Here is a 16,174-nt window from a genome sequence, read left to right as displayed (position 1 = left end):
TTCTTTCTAAGTAATCTTTGCCTCCCTGAAGTTCGTAAAGATTTTCTCCTGTGTTTAGGTTTAGCTTCTTTAGTTCTATGATGTATTTCTAGTTAATATTTGTGTTTGGTGTAAGGTAAGGGATGAGGGTTGCTTGTTTGTGTTTTGTTTTTGTATATGGATATCCAGTCATTCCACCACCATTTGTTGAAGGGTTGTATTTTCTCCATTGAAGTGTCTTGACACTTTCATTGCAAATTAATTGACTCTCATAACCTGAGTCTGTATGTGGACACTATCCTTATGACAATACCACTCTGTCTTGATTACTATAGTTTTATATTAAATCTCAAAATCAAGTATTGTTTATCTTCCAACTTTGTTCTTTTTCAGAATTCATTTGGCTATTTTGGGTCTTTTGCATTTCTACATAAATTTTAGAATCACCTTGACAGTTTCTAACAACAACAACAACAACAAAACCTGCTGGGGTTTTGATTAGAATTGTATTGAATCTATTGATCAATTGAGAGAGAATTGACATCTCAGCAATATAAAGTCTTCTGATACAAGAATAGTATACGTATCTGTTTATTAAGGACTTCTTAATTTCTCTCAGCAGTGTTTTATAGCTTTCAATGTGGAGATCTAGAGAGAAACTTCTATACTTTTTAATATCATTGTAAATAGTATTTTAAATTTCAATTTCCAATTGTTCATTGTTAGTATATAGAATACAATTGGTTTTTGATTGTTGACCTGTATCCTGTAATTTTGCTAAATTCACTTGTTAGTTCTAGTAGCTTTTTCTGTAGAGTCTTTAGGATTTTTTATGTGCACAACTATGTTGTCTGTGAATAAATAAAGTTTTACTTCTTCCTTTCCAATCTGAGTATTTTTCTTTTTTTTTAATCTCTTTATTGTGCTGGATAAGGCCTCCAGTATCGATTTGGTGATAGTGCACATCTGTGCCTTGTTCCTGATCCTCTGTTCCTCATTTCACTTTTAAGTAGGATGATTGCCATCAGTTTTTCATAGATTTTTTAAAAATCAGATTGAAAAATTTCCTTTCTACACATGATTTATTGAGAGTTCTTATCATGAATACGTAGCAAATTGTCAAATGCTTTTCCTACATCTATTGAGATGATGGTATGTTTTTTCTTTTATTCTATTAAAGTAGTGAATTATATTGATTGATTTTTTTTATTGTGGTAAATGCACATAACATAATATTCACCATTTAAACCATTTTAAAGTATACAATTCAGTGCTGTTAAGTATGTTTACAATGTTGTGCAACCACCTCTACTCTCTAGGTCCAGAATATTTTGCTCTCTCTAAAAGGAAAGCCCATGCCCATTAGGCAGTCACTCCCCATTCACATCTTCTTCCAGCCCCTGGCAACCACTAATCTGCTTTCTGTCTCTGGATATTTCATATAAATAGAAAAATAGTATGTGGTCCTTGTGTTTGACTTCTTTTACTTAGCATAATGTCGTCAGGGTTCATCCATGTTGTAGTATGTATCCGCACTTCATTTTTTTTATGGCTGAATAATATTCGATTGTATAGATATACCACGTTTTGTTTAATCATTCATCTGTTGATGAATATTTGGGTTGTTTTCACCTTTTGGCTATTGTGACTAGTGCTGCTATCAACATTCATGAAAAGGTTTTTGAACATCTGCTGTCAATCCTTTGGGATGTATACCTAGGAGTAGAATTTCTGAGTCATATGGTAACTCTGTTTAACTTTTTGAGGAATTGCCAAACTGTTTCCATAGCAGTTTCACCATTTTACATTCCCACCAGCAACAATGTATAAGAGTTCCAGTTTCTCCACATCATTACTAACACTTGTTATTTTTCTTTTTAAAAAAGTTTTAGCTATCCTAGTTCGTATGAAGTGACACCTTATTGTGGTTTTGAATTGCATTTCCCTAATACGCTTGTTGGCCATTTGTATGTCTTCTTTGGATAAATTTCTATTCAAGTCCTTTGCCCCCTTTTCCATTGGGTTGTTTGTCTTTATGTAGTTGAGTTGTAGAGTTCTTTATATATTCTGGATCGTTAACCCTAATTAGGTATATGATTTTCAAATAGTTTCTCCCATTCTGTGGAGTGTCTTTTCACTTCCTTGATAGTGTCCTTTGATGTACAAAAGTTTTTAATTTTGATGAAGTCCAATTTATCAGTTTTTCTTTTGTTGCTTGTACTTTTGGTATTGTATTTAAAAAACCTTTGCCAAATCCAAGATCATGAAGATTTGTCTCTATGCTTTCTTCTAAGAATAATTTTAGCTTTTAAATTTGTCTATGATGCATTTTCAGTTTTTATATATGGTGTGAGGAAAGAGTCCAACTTCATTCTTTTGCACACTGATTGACTTTTGAATGTGAAACTAACTTTGCATTCCTGGGATAAATACAACTTAGTCATGGTATACTAGTTTTTAAAATATATTGCTGGATTTAATTTGCTAAATTTTATTAGGGTTTTTGCATCTATGTTCAGGGATATATTTGCAATCTTTTTTTCTTATAATGTCTATGTTTTTATTTTTTAGTTTTTTTGGCTTTGGTATCTGGATAATTCAAGCCATATAATATGAATTATGAAGGGCTTCCTATTGCTCAATTTTATGAAAATGTTTGTGTAATGTTGGTATTATTTATTCCTTGTGAGTTTTATAGGCTTTACCAGAGAATGTTTCTGAGACTGGAGTTTTCTTTGTAAGCAAATTTTAAACACAAATTCAGTTCCTTTAGGGAAATTTAGATTTAAAAATAATTTTTCTTGAGTGAGTTTTGGTTCTTTGAGTATTTATAGGAATATGTCCATTTTATCTAAATTATTAATTTATTCACATAAATTTGTTTGCAATATTCTCTTCTTACCCTTTTAATGCCTATAGGGTGACTGATGTCAATAACTGGTGGTGTCTGTCTTTTTTTATTGGCCAATCTTGCTAGAGGTTTATTAATTTTGTTGATCTTTCTAAAAACCAGCTTTTTTATACATTGAGTTTGTCTATTGTTTATTTGTCACCTACATGTTAATTTCTGCTTTTATATTTATTATGTCCTTCTTTCTTCTAAATTTAGATCTAATTTGCTCTTTCTTTTTTCCTAGACTCTTAAGTGGAATCTTAGCTCACTGGATTTGGACCCTTCTTCTAACAAAAGCTTTTAAAGCATATATTTCCCTTTAAGTACCACTTTAGCTGCATCTACAAGGTTCAATTTCTTTTCATTTTTACTCAGTTCAAATATTTTCTAATTTCCCTTGTGCTTATTTGACTTATGGGTTACTTAGAAGTATGTTGTTTAATTTCCAAATATATCTAGATTTTTCAGATAATTTTGTTATTGAGTTCTACTTTAAATCTACTGTGATCAGAGAACATTCTGTGTATGAGTTCAATATTTTAAGTATATTGAGACTTTTTTATGGATTAGCCTATAGTATATCTTGGTGAATGTTACATGTGTACCTTAAAAAAATGTGCATTCTGCTCTTACTGAGTAGTGAGATAAATATAAATTATGCCAAGTTGACTAATGGTATTTTTATATACTTACTGATTCTTTTTCTATTTGTTATATCAGTTTCTGCAAGAGGAAGTTTCCAAGTATAATTGTGGATTTGTTTATTCCTCTTTTCAGTTTTATCAGTTTTTGATTAATGTATATTGAAGCTCTGTTATTGAGTGCTTTCATATTTAGGATTGTTATGTCTTCTGGATGAACTAACCCCTTTATCATAATGAAATGCCCTTTGTATTCCTGAGTATAGCTTGTTCTGAAATCTACTTTATGTGATATCATTATAAATACTCCAGCTTTCTTATATTTAGTATTTGCATGGTATGTCTTATTCTATCCTATTACTTTTAACTAATCTGTGTCTTTATATTTAAAGTAGATTTTTTAAGATAATATATACTTGGTTTAATTATTGTGCTTGGATCATTTACATTTAATGTAATTAGTAATCACAATAATTTAATTAAAATATCTCTATGGTATGATATAAGGCTATCACATTAATATTTGTTTTCTATTTTTTGCATCTGCTCTTTCTTTTCCCCTCTTTCTCTGCATTCTTTTGTGTTGAGTAATTTTAATGATTTTATTTCATATTAGTTACTTCTTTGTTTCTTTTCTTAGTAATTGCTCTTAGATTTATAGTATATACTTTTAAAGTTATCATAATGTACTTTCAAATAATATTATGCTCCTTAGTGTTTAATTCAAGAATCCTACGGTATACTTCCATGTACTCCCTCCCATTCTTTGTGCTAGTTTTGCATTTTACTCCTACATATTTTATAAATACCACAATATATTGCTATTATTTTTGCTATAAAGTTAATTATCTTTTAAAAGCAATAAAAATTTTAAAAAAGTATTTTATATTTACCCTCATATTTATAGACATTCCTTGGAGATATTGTGGGTTTGGTTCCAGACCACTGCAATAAAACGAATATTGCAATAACACGAATCACATGAATTGTTTTGTTTCCCAGTGCCTATAAAATTTCTGTTTACACTATACTGTAGTCTAGTAAGTGTGCAATAGCACTATGTCTGAAAACAATATACATACATTAATTTAAAAATATTTTGTTGCTAAAAATTGCTAACCATCAGATGAGCCTACAGTGAGTTGTAATAGTAACATCAAAGATCACTGATCACAGATCAGCATAACAAATATAATAATAATGAAAACATTTGAAATATTGCTAAAATTACTAAATTGTGACACAGAGACACAAAATGAGCAAACTGGAAAATTGGCACTGATAGATTTGCTTGTTGCAGGGTAGCTAGAAACCTTCAATTTGTAAAAATTCACTATCTGCAAAGTGCAGTAAAGCAAAGCACAATAAAACAAAGGGTGCCTGTATCATTTTAATGATATTCATTTATTTGTGTGTATTCAACTTTCTAACTGGTCTCATTTTCCTTCTGCTTAAAGAACTTTTAAAACTTTTTTTGTAATGCATAATTGCTGGTGATGAATTCTCTCAATTGTTGTTTGTCTGAAAAAGTCTTCATTTACCTTCATTTTTTTGAATATTTTTTCTGCACAAATTGACAGTTTCTTCTTTTTTTTAATATCTTTATTGGAGTATAATTGCTTTACAAGACTGTGTTAGTTTCTGCTTTATAACAAAGTGAATCAGTTATACATATACATATGTCCCCATATCTCTTCCCTCTTGCATCTCCCTCCCTCCCACCCTCACAATCCCACCCCTCTAGGTGGTCACAAAGCACCAAGCTGATCTCCCTGTGCTATGCGGCTGCTTCCCACTAGCTATCTATTTTACATTTAGTAGTGTATATATGTCCATGCCACTCTCTCACTTTGTCCCAGCTTACCCTTCCCCCGCCCCATATCCTCAAGTTCATTCTCTAGCAGGTCTGTGTCTTTATTCACTTCTTGCCCCTAGGTTCTTCATGACCTTTTTTTTTTTTTTTAAGATTCCATATATATCTGTTAGCATACAGTATTTGTTTTTCTCTTTCTGACTTACTTCACTCTGTATGACAGACTCTAGGTCCATCCACCTCACTACAAGTAGCTCAATTTCGTTTCTTTTTATGGCTGAGTAATATTCCATTGTATATATGTGCCACATCTTCTTTATCCATTCATCTGTTGATGGACACTTAGGTTGCTTCTGTGTCCTGGCAATGGAAAATAGAGCTGCAATGAACATTTTGGTACATGACCCTTTTTGAATTATAGTTTTCTAAGGGTATATGCGCAGTAGTGGGATTGCTGGGTCGTAGGTAGTTATATTTTTAGTTTTTTAAGGCACCTCCATACTGTTCTCCATAGTGACTGTATCAATTTACATTCCCACCAAGAGTGCAAGAGGGTTTCCTTTTCTCCACACCCTCTCCAGCATTTATTGTTTGTAGATTTTTTGATGATGGCCATTCTGACTGGTGTGAGGTGATACCTCATTATAGTTTTGATTTGCATTTCTCTAATGATTAGTGATGTTGAGCACCCTCTCATGTGTTTGTTGGCAATCTGTATATCTTCTTTGGAGAAATGTCTGTTTAGGTCTTCTGCACATTTTTGGATTGGGTTGTTTGTTTTTTTGATATTGAGCTGCATGAGCTGCTTGTAAATTTTGGAGATTAATCCTTTGTCTGTTGCTTCATTTGCAAATATTTTCTTCCATTCTAAGGGTTGTCTTTTTGTCTTGTTTATAGTTTCCTTTGCTGTGCGAAAGCTTTTAAGTTTCATTAGGTCCTACTTGTTTATTTTTGTTTTTATTTCCATTTCTCTAAGAGGTGGATCAAAAGGATTTGCTGTGATTTATGTCATAGAGTGTTCTGTCTATATTTTCCTCTAAGAGTTTGATACTGTCTGGCCTTACATTTAGGTCTTTAATCCATTTTGAGTTTATTTTTGTGTATGGTGTTAGGAAGTGTTCTAATTTCATTCTTTTACATGTAGCTGTCCAGTTTTCCCAACACCTCTTATTGAAGAGGCTGTCTTTTCTCCACTGTATATTCTTGCCTCTTTATTAAAGATAAGGTGACCATATGTGCGTGGGTTTATCTCTGGGCTTTCTATCCTTTTCCATTGATCTATATTTCTGTTTTTGTGCCCGTGCCATACTGTCTTGATTGCTGTAGCTTTGTAGTATAGTCTGAGTCCAGGAGCCTGATTCCTCCAGCTCCATTTATCTTTCTCAACATTGCTTTGGCTGTTTGGGGTCCTTTGTGTTTGCATACAAATTGTGAAATATTTTGTTCTAGTTCTGTGAAAAATGCCATTGGTAGTTTGATAGGGATTGCATTGAATCTGTAGATTGCTTTGAGTAGTATAGTCATTTTCACAATGTTGATTCTTCCAATCCAAGAACATGGTATATCTCTCCATCTATTTGTATCATCTTTAATTTCTTTCATCAATGTCTTATAATTTTCTGTATACAGGTCTTTTGTCTCCTTAGGTAGGTTTATTCCTAGGTATTTTATTCTTTTTGTTGCAATGGTAAATGGGAGTGTTTTCTTAATTTCACTTTTCAGATTTTTCATCATTAGTGTATAGGAATGCAAGAGATTTCTGTGCATTAATTTTTTATCCTGCTACTTTACCAAATTCATTGATTAGCTCTAGTAGTTTTCTGGTAGCATGTTCAGGATTCTCTATGTATAATATCATGTCATCTGCAAACAGTGACAGCTTTACTTCTTCTTTTCCAATTTGGATTCCTTTTATTTCTTTATCTTCTCTGATTGCTGTGGCTAAAAATTCCAAAACTGTGTTGAATAATGGTGGTGAGAGTGGGCAACCTTATCTTGTTCCTGATCTTAGTGGAAATGGTTTCAGTTTTTCACCATTGAGGACGATGTTGGCTGTGGGTTTGTCATATATGGCCTTTATTATGTTGAGGAAGTTCCCTCTATGCCTACTTTCTGGAGGATTTTTATCATAAATGGGTGTCGAATTTTGTTGACGCTTTCTCTGCATGTATTGAGATGATCATATGATTTTTTTTTTTTTTTTTTTGCGTTACGTGGGCCTCTCACTGTTGTGGCCTCTCCCGTTGTGGAGCACAGGCTCCGGACGCGCAGGCTCAGCGGCCATGGCTCACGGGCCCAGCCGCTCCGTGGCATGTGGGATCTTCCCGGACCGGGGCACGAACCCGTGTCCCCTGCATCGGCAGGCGGACTCTCAACCACTGCGCCACCAGGGAAGCCCGATCATATGATTTTTATCCTTCAATTTGTTAATATGGTTTATCACATTGATTTGCGTATATTGAAGGATCCTTGCAATCCTGGGATTAACCCCACTTGATCTTGGTGTATGATCCTTTTAATGTGCTATTGGATTCTGTTTGCTAGTATTTTCTTGAGGATTTTTGCATCTATGTTCATCAGTGATATTGGCCTGTAGTTTTCTTTCTTTGTGACATCCTTGTCTGGTTTTGGTATAGGGTGATGGTGGCCTCGTAGAATGAGTTTGGGAATGTTCCTCCCTCTGCTATATTTTGGAAGAGTTTGAGAAGGATAGGTGTTGGCTCTTTTCATAGAATTCACCTGTGAAGCCATGTGGTCTGGGGCTTTTGTTCGTTGGAAGATTTTTAATCACAGTTTCAATTTCAGTGCTTGTGTTTGGTCTGTTCATATTTTCTCTTTCTTCCTGGTTCAATCTCAGAAGGTTGTGCATTTCTAAGAAGTTGTCCATTTCTTCCAGGTTGACAGTTTCTTCTTTCAGCACTTTAAAATATCCCTCCATAGTCTTCTGGATTTTTTAGTTTCTAATGAGAAGTCTTTCCTTCTTATCTTTTTTCCTCTGTATTTATTATGCCCCTTTTCTCTGGCTTTTAAATTTTTTCTTTTTGTCAGTTTTTCCAGAATTATATTATATTGTGTCTTGGTATAGTTTTCTTTTGGTTTATTCTGCTTGAGGTTTGTTGAATTTCTTATATTTGTTGAGTCACCAAGGCTCTTTTAGTTTTCTTTTAGCTTTCTCTCTCTTTTTGCTTTAATTTGAATAGTTTTGATTAGCATGTTTTCCTGTTCACCAATCTTTTCTACTACAGTGTCTAATATGCTCTTAGTCCTATCTAGTGACTATTTGATATCAGAACTTGTATTTTTCATTTTTAGAACTTGATTCCTTTTTAAAATCTCTTCTTTTAAAAAAATTATCTTCTTACAATGTTTATGTTTTCCTTTCAATAATTGGACAATAGTTATAGTGGCTCTTTTAATGTTCTTATCTGTAAATTCCAATATTTCTCTTATTTCTGTTTCCATTTGCTGGTCTTATGGTTATTGGCCATATTTCCTACTTAGCATACCTAGTAATTTCAATTGTGTGTTAGACATTTTGAATGTTACATTGTTGAGTGTTTAGATTTTGTTTTCTTTAAAGAATGTTGGATTTTGTTTTGGCAGACAATTAAGTTAATTTTGGTTCAGTTTGACCCTTTAAAGAATTGTTTTTAAAATTTTAAATGTATATCTGGAGTAGTCTTTTCCAAGCATTCTTTAACCTTATTCTTAAAGCACGACTCACTGGATTTTCCAGTAAATTTTTGAGTGATCAGCAAGGACTTTCTATGCTGGCTGGTGAGAACTTGGATGGCTTCCAGTTCTTCGTGAGTTCTGAATTGTTCAGCTTACAGCTTTCCAGTCACTCTCTTCCTGGTCTGTAGAATTTTACCCTACTCATGCTTGTCTGAGTATTTAGTAAACTTTCAACTATCCCTCAGTACTCTTTGTATATATAGTTTCCTGTTTCTGAAACTCTGTCTCATAAATTCCATCTGCAAAAGCCTCTCCAAACTCTGATTTCTGTTACCTCAAGTCAGTGACACCACTGGACTCTGGCTGGGTCTCCTTCCCTGCCCCAAGGTATGGAATGTGTCTCCAGGATAAAAGGTAAGGTAATATTGTATACCTCATCTGTTTTCTTTCTCTCAGGGATGACAGTCCTGAGCTACCTATTGTCCAATATCTGAAAATAATTGTTTTGTATATGTTATCTGTTTTTTTAGTTGTTAATGGAAGACGGGTAAATTTGGTCCCTGTATCTTCATCACAGCCAGAAGTAAGTCCACGCTACAAATATTTATTCATGATCCTACACAAACGGTTGCCATCTTTTTTTTTTTTAAGGTTGCCATTTTGAATGCAATTCTATTTGAAGATATACTCTGATATTTTGTGTTCTTTTTTATTCATTCTTCTATAATTTAAAATATAAACAATGGATATTGCAAAGAAATTTGGAAGAACTGCACTACATTGTTTATAATTGTGAAATTGTCTGTCCCACAATGGCTTCTGTGCCTATTTTCCTTTTCCCACACATCCACTCCGAATAGAGCTCATATGACTTTCTGATACAGTATTTAGGCTCTGAAATGACTCTCAGACCTTTCTCAGGGGAAATTTCTAAGCACCTGATAGCTGGAGTTCTAATAATGGCCATTCATGTCTTGCTTCCTACATTTCCTAGGAATAGAGGTTATTTGAAGTTGCGGCATCTCTAACTCATTACTATATATGTTTTATACTTGTACATACAGGAGAACATATTAAAAGTACAATTACTGTGGAAATTTATGCCATCTGAATTATAATAAGCTATGAATTTCTTACAAAACTTTCTACAGTTTAGTGCTTAAAATGTCTTATAAATGTATAGACTTTGTGGCTGGGCTGTATGTCTCTCAAAAGTGTTAAGAAAGGGAAAATCTTAAATCCTGGCTTGATTCCTTAATTTAACAACATGAGACAATTCTCATACTATATTTCTCCTAATGTGTCGTTTTCATTTCTAAAATCTAGGGTTGTTTTTTCCTTTTGAAGTTGATGTTTTTGTTGGTGATTTCAAAAAAATCCCCCATTAAGAAGGATCTGAATCTTATCTTTTAGATCTCAGTGAGAAATACAGTACATATTGCCTAAGCCATATATATATATATATATATATATATATATATATATATATATATATATATACACACACACACACACACACACACACACATATATATTTAAGGGCTATGTAAGATTTTTATAACTTATAAAATTTTATGACTCTACGCTCAACAGAAAGCAAGTAATTATTTAGCCATGCTGGGTGGGACTTCAGGTTAATGGTAAACAGAAAGGAGATGTTGAAAGATTTCATATCCAAAGGTAGAAGAAGAGAAGTATACAGAGATACATCATACATGCAGAAATTGTGTACAGAGACAAAACATGTAAAGTACAACACTTACATAGTAAGCCACCTCCTAAGTAGTAGCCATTGGTATTATTGTTATTCAGCCAGTGTTCTGAAACTAATTTTATTTGCTTTGTGTAGTTACACTGGCTTGAATTCACGCTATCTTCCTCCTCCTATTCCCTAGGACACTGCTTTCCAGAGCTTTACTTATTGTTCCTAAAAGTTAGTGAACGCTTGTCTTCCTAGGCTTCAGCACTGTATATCAAGAAAAAGAAAACCAGGTATTCTACTGGAAATTTATATAGCTCTGCTGGTGTGCATTTAAACATAAAGTTTACTTCTGTAAGCTCCCCTACCCCCCGCCCATGCCACAGCATGCTGCCATGTCTTGAGAACCTGTCCTAAGAAGTCCCTGGCTTGGAGGGGCATCACTGAAACCCACAACTTTACAGTTGTTATAAATTGCCAGATGATAGTGCTTTGTTACATTGCTTTGTAAAATTAAACATTCAGGTTTATGCACAGGTTATATTATGCTTCAGAAAATAAAACATCACAGGTAAAGGGTTTTTTTTTGGTCGTTGTTTTTGTTTTGTAATATTGTTATTTTATGTATAGCAGTGGTTTTCAAAGTGTGACCTGGCATCAGGAGCATCTGCATCATCTGGGAACTAGTTACAAATAAAAATTCTCAGACCCTACACTCTGTTTTAGGCAATTTTGATGTATGCTAAAGTTTGACAGCCGCTGGTGTGGCGAACCCTGGAAAGGCTCCTATAGCAGACTTAATTTATTGTAAGCCACATCATATGAGGTATGAAGAAGTAATCAGTCATACCCCCAGCTACTGTTGCCTAGGAGATGTTTAATGGTGTAACACGGGAAGTGCCATGCTGCTGAGCAAATGTCAGACTCCGAGAAGGAAGAGCCTTTCTGCCAAAATCCCTTCTAGAACACCTCCTTTCACAGCCCTAGCAGCCCAAGGGAGAGGATTAAGACATCAGAACCACGGAAGGTGCTAATGTAGGGCCCTTGGGCTGATCTGCAGCCTTGAGGCACCTTTAGCTAGTTAAGAGGGAAAATCCCAGGGCTCAAAAGCTGTCCTCGAAGCAGAAGTATCAAAAGACCGAATTTAACAATCTGGACATGAAGCAAGAAACTCATATCCCTGTGTAGACCAGACTGTAGGGAAACCCAAGGACGTCTTGGCAAAGAGACTGTATTCTTAGCTGCACTGGGAAAGGAGGGCCATGACCTTGTTAGTGTGGAGGACCTAGAAGCTGACATGCCTTCTCACTGTGTGCTGATATGGCCTTTTCTCTGTGTGCGGGCCTGGAGAGAGAGAGAAAGCTCTCTGGTGTCGCTTCCTCTTCTTCTAAGGATATGGGTTCTATTGGATTAGGGCCTCACCCTTATGACCTCATTTTACTGTAATTACCTCCCTAATGGCCCTATCTCCAAATCCAGAACAGTCCCTATTATCCCATGCCTGGATTATTATCGTGCCTTACTGATCCTCATTCCAGACTCCCTTCACCAGTCCTTCTTGAATATGCAACCAGATTCACCTCAGTAAATTCGCACTTTGAAGGTACAGTCTTACTGAAAAAACCTCAGTGATTCCCAATGACTAGAATTTTGCCAAACTCCTTACTCTGGCATTTGGTTCCCTGGTCCGAGCCTACCTTGTCAGCCAAAATAATGCTATACTCTTCCCCCACACCACACACCTTTTGAATAACCTACTTCATTGTTCTTCAAGCATTCAGTTTGTGTGCCCACCTCTAGGCCTTTGCTCACATTATTCTCTCTGGAATGGCCTCTTTTCCACTTATTCAAATACCGCCCTTTCTTCCAAGTGCCATACTCCTCAGTGACATCTTCTGCATCACTCCACCCACAGTGATCTTTCTCTCTGCGCTTGGGTTATTTTTCCAAAGCAAGTGTTAACACACTTCTCTGGGTGTGTTCTGTGTTCCTGATAGAACTGTCTGAGAGTGGGTACTGAGGATGTTCCTTCTTTGCGTCCCTCTCAGGACCTGGCACAGTGGTGGGTGCTCAGTCTTCTTATTGCGTGGATTGGTGGATGGGTAGATGACAAGACCGATACTCCTTTGGTAAGGTTTTTTGAGAATCTTAAATGTCACCTCCTCTGAGAAAACATCCATAACCTACCCCCTCTCTATCACATCAATGTATTTTGAATCCCTGTACAAGCTTCACCACTACCAGAGAACTGTAGTGTGTGTTTGTCCTTCCAATCCCCCCATCGTATTCTAACTCTATAGAAGAGACTGTTTCTGTCTCGTTTCCCAGTGCCCAGTTAGTGTCTGATACATGGTAGCCCCTCAGTTAATATTTGATGGAATGAATGAGTGAATGAATGACATTAGCATCACATAGTGTAATGGAATCTTTTAGAGCTTAGCAAAGTGTGTGTACACATAGAGGAGGACCTGCTTAAAATCCTGAACCTTTTTTTATTTTATTAGCCGTGAAGCATTGAGGAAATGTCACACTAATTTAGAAACAAATGTGCTTTGCTTTATATATTATATAGCTTAAGTCAAATCAGAGTGAATTAATAATTTAAACCCTGACTGAATACCCCCCAAAATTATAGTGCTGTAGAAAAGTATTCACTGAAGCCATGCAGTCTACTATTTTTTTTAGAAAGCCAATGTTTAACCATTTGGCAAACACAAACTTATTTTGCAAGACAAGAATTTGTTTCTAAATCTAGATTTTTACATGGGGAGTTTCCTTAAGGGTGGTAGGACCTACATTGACTTCCACTACATATAGGAGAATTTTCAGTCTTCCATTTTCTGTCTTCTTTCTTCCCCTTCCAACCTTACCATCCCCACCTCAGGAGACACTGTCTCGTTATCTCATCTGCTCACTGTCTTCTGGATCCACCAAGGTAAATTCTGCCTCTGTGCCTTTGCTCATGCTCTTTCCCTTGCTTGAAAAGTCCTCAACCTCTGGTTGAGGTCCAACTGACATGTCCCCTTCTCCAGCAAGCCTTCCCCAGTTGTCATAACTACTAAAAAGAATTGCCGGTACTGCTCATTTTTGCTCTTATGCCTTGAGTGTCAGCTCATGTATTATGCTCTGTCACTTCTTGTGTGTAAGTCTCATCTCCCTGATTGCTCTAGAAGATCCTTTGGAGTAAGGCTGTACCTCGTGCTTCATTTGTATATTCTTTTATGCCTGATGCTCTTGTGAAATGTATTCACAAGATTTTTGGAAATGAATATTTCATTTTTCATAGTCTAACTATTTGAGTCCAGGAGAATTCTGAAGATGAGTAACAAGAAGACTCTGGAGGCCCCTCTCCAGGGCTGATGCAGCCTGCCGCTGCGCCCCCCCAGGCCCCCCGCCATGGTGTTCTTGTTAATGGTCAGATCACTTTTGAGTACATGGATTCAGGGCCCAGTGTTCAGTGGATTCCATGTTTGGTGACGTTAACCTAAAAAAGTCAGATGTTGGCTGAATCACCTTCCTGCATCTCTTTTTGCATATTCTACAACTGGCTTGGGAAAACTATCCTGTGGGCCAAACCTTCTCCTAAATTTCACTTGGTCTGTGGTAAAAGGTCCAAAAAATGATACATTTACAGTTAAACATACAACTTACAACTTATTTTTTTACTTCCTTAAAAGAGCTGTAAATCCACTTGGTAGGAATATTTCACCATGAAAATGGTTCCCATGTCTTTTTTTGACTCTCACTTTCTTTTAGCCTCTGTACCTTTGTGTCTCTGTGCCTCTGGTTTTGTATTTCCTTTGTAAATTACAGAGAAATTTGTAAAAGACAGAGAAATTATTTCTGTCTCCATTTATGTCTGATCCTTTTCCTTCTTTAATTTTTTCCATCTTCTACCTTCTGTCTGAAAGAAAAAAAATCAGTGGGAGTCCATAAAAGAAAATATAGTTAGCTAGGGAGTTCCCTGGTGGTCCAGTGGTTGACTCCACGCTCCCAATGCAGGGGGCCCGGGTTCCATCCCTGGCCAGGGAACTAGATCCTGCATGCATGCCACAACTAAGAGCCCGCATGACGTAACTAATTGTCCCACACACAGCAACGAAGATCCTGTGTGCCGCAACTATGACCTGGTGCAGCCAAATAAATAAATAAATAATAAATATTTTAAAAAATACTTAGCTAAAATATTTTTGAGGAGAGAATTAAGAAACATGATGCTCATTCATGTACATTATTTGTGTATTTGGTGAAATAGTTTTTTTTTAATTAATTAATTAATCAATTTATTCATTTATTTATTTATTTATTTTTGGCTGTGTTGGGTCTTTGTTGCCGTGCGCGGGCTTTCTCTAGTTGCGGCGAGCGGGGGCTAGTCTTTGTTGTGGTGCGTGGGCTTCTCACTGCGGTGGCTTCTCTTGTTGCGGAGCACGGGCTCTAGGTGCGTGGGCTTCAGTAGTTGTGGCATGTGGGCTCAGTAGTTGTGGTTCGCGGGCTCTAGAGCGCAGGTTCAGTAGCTGTGGTGCACGGGCTTAGTTGCTCCGCGACATGTGGGATCTCCCCACACCAGGGCTTGAACCCGTGTCCCCTGCATTGACAGGCAGATTCTTAACCACTGCACCACCAGGGAAGTCCCAGTAAAATAGTTTTTCACAAAAAGAAATTTGCCGTTCTCCAACTTCTTACCTATATCACTTTACATTCACTTATGAACCTCAACAGATAGACATGCATTTCCCATAGTTGTAATCAATCTACATATACTATATATAAATATTTAATCCATACACATTTCAATAGCGGTATTCTGACTGCTAGTGTAATTTGTTGAGCTATTCCCTAAGTGTTTGGTTTAGATTATCTCCATTTAGATTTCATTATTGTAAATAGTGTTGCAACATCTTTGTATAAGTTATTGTTTTATTCTTTTGACTTTTTCTGATGTATATTGCCAAAAGGAGGATTATCAGGTCAAGGCATTCACGGCTTTAAAAACCAAAAACATAGAACATATGTTCTCTACTCAATAAAGAAAAAACCCAAACCCCTTCCATTTTGAGGTATAACAGTTAAGAGAAGAGAAAGACAGAAAAGGAAGAAGTGAGAAAAAATCATTCATTCATTCAACAAATATTTCAGCATGTACTGTATGCCAGGCACTAGGAATTTGGTCCATCAGTGAATAGGAAACCAAAAAATCCCTGCCGTAGTGAAGACTACTCTCTAGTGGGGGAAGATAGAAAATGAACATAATGATAAATGAGCTAATTATATAATAAATTGGAAAGTGATAAGTGCTATGGAATAAGAAAAACAGAGCAGGGGGTGGGAAATCAGGAGTGGTGGGGGGACAGTGGAGGGATAAATAAGAGTTACTCAGATGCTCAGAAGGCAGCATCTGAGCAGAGACTTAAGGGAAGTGAGGAAGGTAGCCCTGTCCTTTTTGACAGCGTAATTGGCAGAGGGAAGGGCTCCTG

General features: G+C 36.0%; 1 protein-coding gene across 5 annotated transcripts in view; it reads left to right on the top strand.

Annotated features, from left to right (window-relative positions):
• The window catches only part of PDE8B (phosphodiesterase 8B), a 385,418-nt gene that overhangs the window by 107,313 nt on the left and 261,931 nt on the right, over nucleotides 1-16,174 (top strand). Inside the window, exons 2-3 of one of the 5 annotated variants that reach the window (XM_049707744.1) lie at nucleotides 9,532-9,584; nucleotides 12,749-12,829. The exons of the other annotated variants lie outside the window; for them this stretch is intronic. The gene's annotated coding sequence lies outside the window, so the exon portion shown is untranslated. The remainder of the gene's footprint in view (nucleotides 1-9,531; nucleotides 9,585-12,748; nucleotides 12,830-16,174) is intronic. 5 annotated transcript variants of the gene reach the window in all.

The sequence above is a fragment of the Orcinus orca genome, chromosome 3, assembly GCF_937001465.1.
Source record: "Orcinus orca chromosome 3, mOrcOrc1.1, whole genome shotgun sequence".
NCBI classification, from domain to species: Eukaryota; Metazoa; Chordata; class Mammalia; order Artiodactyla; family Delphinidae; genus Orcinus; species Orcinus orca.
This window is presented reverse-complemented; position numbering and strand designations above follow the sequence as displayed.